Source organism: Neolamprologus multifasciatus, chromosome 11 (assembly GCF_963576455.1).
Source record: "Neolamprologus multifasciatus chromosome 11, fNeoMul1.2, whole genome shotgun sequence".
Taxonomy (NCBI): domain Eukaryota; kingdom Metazoa; phylum Chordata; class Actinopteri; order Cichliformes; family Cichlidae; genus Neolamprologus; species Neolamprologus multifasciatus.
This window is the reverse complement of record NC_140449.1, coordinates 7,569,034-7,575,006: the sequence shown is the minus strand read 5'-3', so window position 1 is coordinate 7,575,006 and position 5,973 is coordinate 7,569,034. Positions and strand designations below refer to the sequence as shown.

Here is a 5,973-nt window from a genome sequence, read left to right as displayed (position 1 = left end):
GAAAAAAGTTGTCAGGTATCAGACAAAAAAATTGTCAGGTCTCAGTTGTCAGGAAAAAAGTTGTCAGGTATCAGACAAAAAAATGTCAGGTCTCAGTTCTCAAGAAAAAAGTTGTCAGGTATCAGACAAAAATTGTCAGGTCTCAGTTGTCAGGAAAAAAAATGTCAGGTATCAGACAAAAAATTGTCAGGAAAAAGGTTGTCAGGTATCAGAACACAAGGTACCAGACAGAGAGAAAATCTTCCTGCAGGTGGCGGTGTTGTCATGTCCCACCCGAATTGATTTCCAAATACGTCATCAACATGTGACAGTGGGAGAGCATAAGGTCATTGACCTCACAGGAGTTTTACCACGGTTCAGGCTCCTAATGACACAAGGTAAGTTGAACTTTTTCTCCCTTTTGTTCATATTTTTTGCCACAGTTGTGTTATATTAAGTTGCGGTTATGTTGTGAAAGTTACATATCAGAGAAGGAAAGCTAGTTTTGTACGAAACCAAATCAGTACTATTTTTGTCTGGCTAATTCATTCTAGCTAGCGACAGTGATGAAACGTGATTTTTTGTTTTTTAATCGGAGATGTTTCTGTTTTATTAGGAGACTTTCTCACCCCAACATCGTCAGACTCATAGCAGTTGCCCGCACTGAGTCCTGCTTTTTGCTGGCAGCTGAATACATTCATGGCGCAACCCTGCAGCAAGTGCTTCACACAGACAGCTGCTTGGTGAAGGTACCAATACTCATATTTTTATGTTTAATACATTTAGGTAGATGTGAATAATGTTAATACCCTCAGTATGTCTGTGAAGGTTCTCAGTTAATACCCTCATATTAAAAAATACTTTTTATTGCTGGCATTTGTTTAAATATGTACCTGAAACCATCTTTGTGTACAACATATAAAAAGACTAATGACTTTTTTTCTCTCGTGTTTTCAACCATTTAGAATTACCAAAATGATCTTTAATTGCCAAATGCCAGAAAAGTATTAGTAAAAGAACAATCTTAACTTTTTAACAATAAGCTTCCTTACTGTTTTGGTAGAATTGCTTTTTTTTTTACCTGGATGAGTTAAAACATTTTAGGTTTTCTTCTACAATATTCTGAAAATATTTTTCAGGAATTTTTGTCCTCCAGACAGGACTGGTGTAAGAGAGGACTGCAATCAGGGCTTTTTGATGGTCACTTCCAAACATTGACTTTGTTGGTCTTAGGTCCCATTGTAATTTATTGAAATTGCAATTGCAATTGAATACTAATCCAATTTGAAGTAATACATTTCCAGTGGTAGACCTGTTATAATGTCACACCTGGCTCCTCATTGTTTTATTAATATTATATATTGTCTTGATAGCTTGAAGGGGATGATGCCGGTTTCATATCACTGGACTTATCCATGGCAGTAGAGTACATCCATGCACAGAGAATCATTCACCAGGATATAAAGCCAGCAAATGTCATGGTAAGCCATACTTTATTTTTCTTTAGTTTGTTTTTGAAGATCAAAATAAAAATAGTATATTATTTATTTAACTTTATTCTCTTCAGTCTATTAAACACAACAGTTTCTCATTTGTCAAATGTACTGCCAGTACATGCCAGGATTTTTTTTTTTAAGTAAGAAGCCTTACATTGTTTCTTTAATAGTCCCCAAAATATATTGGTTGTTGCACACCTACAAAATTCCCAAACATGTTGTAATCAGTGTAGGCTTTACAAACTGAAAGTTTCTATTAATTTATTAGTCTGTTCCACTTTCTTGAAGGTGCCAATATGAAGCCATTTTTGTATTGACAGTAGAAATTCAGAAATCTCTTATTGTACTAGATGTAGGCTTTTTAGGAAGACACAAAAAAGAAAGCACATTATAACAGTTTTACACTCATTACACTGGCTTTTTAGAAAATTCATTTTAAAATTTTAGTACTGACTTTCAAAGCTCCGAATCGTGAAGCTCCTGCCTACATTTCTGATCTCATAGAACCCCATGCTCCCTCTCCCAGCCTGAGATCATCTAATCAATGGCTGTTGGTAGTTCCACCAGAAGACCAGAGGCAATAGATCTTGCAGAGCGGTGGCTCCCAGGTCATGGAATGCTCTGCCTCCATCATTATGTTTCCTTGATTGTATTTATTCTTTTAAACAGCAGCTTAAGGCTCATTTACTTAGACTGGCTTTTAACTCAATTTGTGCTGTAATTGTGCTGTTTTATGTTTATCTGTTTTATATTGTTGTGAAGCCAATTTGTGGTTTTTATCCTGTGAAGAGTGCTATATCAATAAAGTAAAAGTAAACTAATGAAAGGGGGGAAAAAAAGAAAGAAAAAAACCCCACAGACTTTCAAATGACATACCAGGAGGTGGTGAGGTAAACAGAAGGTCAGGTTTCCCAAATGGACCTGGTGCATTGCGTTGCTTGCGGATGTCCTGGGTGTTCCAAACTGTTTGCTCCATTTTTAAATCTCTTTGACAGTAGCAATATATAAATAATGAAATAAAGAAAAAGAGCGACAGAAAGGATGCAGGCTGCTCGTAAGCTTTCAGCTTGTCCATTTGCTGAAATGTATACAAAACAATTACTGAACAGTTTAAATTTAAATCACGTTTCACCACTGTCGCTAGCTAGAATGAATTAGCCAGACAAAAATAGTACTGATTTGGTTTCGTACAAAACTAGCTTTCCTTCTCTGATATGTAACTTTCACAACCGCAACTTAATATAACACAACTGTGGCAAAAATATGAACAAAAGGGAGAAAAAGTTCAACTTACCTTGTGTCGTTAGGAGCCTGAACCGCGGTAAAACTCCTGTGAGGTCAATGACCTTACGCTCTCCCACTGTCACACGTTGATGACGTATTTGGAAATCAATTCGGGTGGGACATGACAACACCGCCACCTGCAGGAAGATTTTCTCTCTGTCTGGTACCTTGTTTTCTGATACCTGACAACTTTTTTCCTGACAATTTTTTGTCTGATACCTGACAACTTTTTTCTTGAGAACTGAGACCTGACATTTTTTTGTCTGATACCTGACAACTGTTTTCCTGACAACTGAGACCTGACAATTTTTTGTCTAATACCTGACATTTTTTTTCCTGACAACTGAGACCTGACAATTTTTTATCTAATACCTGACAACTTTTTTCCTCACAACTGAGACCTGACAATTTTTTGTCTGATACCTGACAACTTTTTTCTTGAGAACTGAGACCTGACATTTTTTTGTCTGATACCTGACAACTTTTTTCCTGACAACTGAGACCTGACATTTTTTTGTCTGATACCTGACAACTTTTTTCCTGACAACTGAGACCTGACAATTTTTTGTCTGATACCTGACAACTTTTTTCTTGAGAACTGAGACCTGACATTTTTTTGTCTGATACCTGACAACTTTTTTCCTGGCACCTGAGACCTGACATTTTTTTTGTCTGATACCTGACAACTTTTTTCTTGAGAACTGACGATGTCCTAAAATGTACACCGTACCCAGGACCTGCGTGCTGTAACAGGGCACCACCCTGCAACCCAAAACTTTAAACATTTTGAGAGAACTTTGCATCGCTCCTTCTAAAGAACAAGATCCTCTGTGTCCATTTTTTTAAGAGACACAAACTGCAAAAACGATTTCACTAATTATTTGTGTCTGGTGTCTCCATTTCTCTTGTGTGGCTTGTCACTGCAGTCTGGCTTCCTAAATCCACAGTTGGTCATCAAAACTTTGGCAACTTTTGCCCTGAGGCATTTAACCAACCAGATTTTGTACATGGCTGGCAAATAGCACTGAGAGTCATGTGGCTATTTGTTTTCCTCTCAGATTACACACTTCTGTGTAAAGAGGGTCTACCTTACAATATAAAGCGCCTTAGAGTGACTGTTGTTGTGATTTGGTGCTGTATAAATAAAATTGAATTGAATGGGGGAAAAAAATACCTGGTATTTTCCATACATGTGCTTATGTTCGACATTCTATATATCCACTTTACCAAACATATATTAAAAAAATAGGAATCTCTATTTTACAGTAGAAAGTTGGATGAATTATTTGGGGATTAAAAGGGCTCTCGGGGGATTGGAGAGTACTAGAAGTACAGCACATACAGTACAAGGACAAAGCCCCCTCAACAGAGCCTCACCTGAGAACACTACTGGTTTATTCAATAGAGTAAAATATTGCTGCTGGGCACAGAACACAGTTCTTTGTAGTGCTTTTCCCTCCTGTACCACCCATGTTCCCCCCAACCGTGCTGACTTCAACTGTACCTTTAGTTCAGGTCATTGTATCCTTCCACTACAAGAAATGGCTTTGTACTTTTACATAAAAGTCTCAAAAGCTTTGTGTCAGGCATATTACACACCTGATATTGTACATTTGGAAAAAGTGTACATTCAGTACTTTTCAGTGTGTTCCATTAGTGCCTATATCCTCTTTCCTCTTCTCTTCTCTCTTTGCAAGTTTAATCTTTCAAATGATCTGTGTGCATGACACACCCGTACAGCCACAGGAAACACATACGGATAAAAAATATAATAACATAGTACAATATCCTCTCATGCATATTTCTTCAACCTTTATAGTGAAAGACTATTAGTCACTGTGACACTAAAAGGCATAAATAAATACAGCTATGGGTGAGTGGGTCAAAGGCCAGTGAAACAGAAGGGCTAAATACAGTCTATAGTTTGACATCTCGCATACTTGGGCCAAGGTGGTACGTGGAGTTGGATGGTGTGATGCATGCTTGGGGTTTTTTGTGTTTTTTTGTAGTTATCTGTTTTTTAATTTTGATCTTCACCTCTGCTGATATGAGAGAATACTTATTTTAACCTCCTTCTCCTGTGTCTAGGAATAATACGAAACTGTGTGTTAAGTAGTCAGTAACAGCATGGTGGGGAATGACCTGAAGAAATGCATAGCAGACAAAGGACGCCATAAAAATAGCACGCGTCTGCCAATTTCTCTCAAAAATGTATCATTTCATCCTTGAAACTGTGTCCCGTGAAACACAAAGCAGAAGGCACTCAGGCATGAAGGATGTGCACATGCACAGAATACATATTCGTATATGGAGGAACCTCACATGCTTTCTCACCGTTTACACAGTACTCGTGTGGGCACAGGGCAGAAGTGTAAAGTGTAAAGGTCCCTTTTATGTTCATAGTGTAGCTTTAAGGCCACGGGTCATTGTCTCTGGGAATGTCATTTGCCAGAACATTTTATGACACTGCTGGTCGACCTCATAAGCCCCAGGGACGCTGCTGAGAGGAAGAATCTTTGTATTAAAGCTATAAATAAAGTCATTGGAGTTGCGATATTGTTTCGAACCTCTAGGCTGCTTGCTCACTCAGCTCCAGCAAAGGAAAATTTTCTGACTGTGACAGGTGTTAGAAGATTGTGTTTGGCCTCTAGGGTTATAGAAGAAGTTCTCTTGACATAGGCTACTGACCAACAGGATGCTTTGTGTGAGTCATTGGCCCCCGATCAGGTCTCTCTTCTGATAGAGTAAGTATCCCATGTTTCACAGATGGGCAGTCCCCCCAGCACTGAACCACAAGCCTGCAACATGGTGATAAAATAGAGTAACTGGGCAGTGTTCCTCCTGATACTAAAGCAGGCAGGTTAAGGTCCACTGACATCTGCTTATAGTCTTTTGGCTTTGAGTTTCTACCTCATGAAGGCGAATTTGGAGCAAGTTTAAATGATGTCAAGGCACTCGAACAAGTTCAAAAACAACTGCAAAAAACAGCAGCAGGGAGAGAAGCAGACATTGTGGAATCTATTTAGACAGGAAATGTTTTCAACTTTTTTGCTGCATAAAAGTGAAAAATGACGACTGATGGGTGTTAAGCATGAATCTTTGCACTGCCAGATTCTTCCTCCAGTCATTAAATGAAAATTTCAGTTAATTTCAGTCATTGTTCATTACCCCCTCTCTCTCTCTCTCTCTCTCTCTCTCTCTCTCCATTTTTCTT

General features: G+C 38.3%; 1 long non-coding RNA gene across 1 annotated transcript; it reads left to right on the top strand.

Moving 5' to 3' along the window:
• Positions 1–342: 342 nt before the first annotated feature.
• Positions 343–2,303, top strand: LOC146507736 (uncharacterized). The gene is made up of 3 exons (XR_014876927.1): positions 343–728; positions 1,353–1,460; positions 1,980–2,303. It is a non-coding gene; the product is annotated as an uncharacterized LOC146507736 (long non-coding RNA).
• Positions 2,304–5,973: the final 3,670 nt, after the last annotated feature.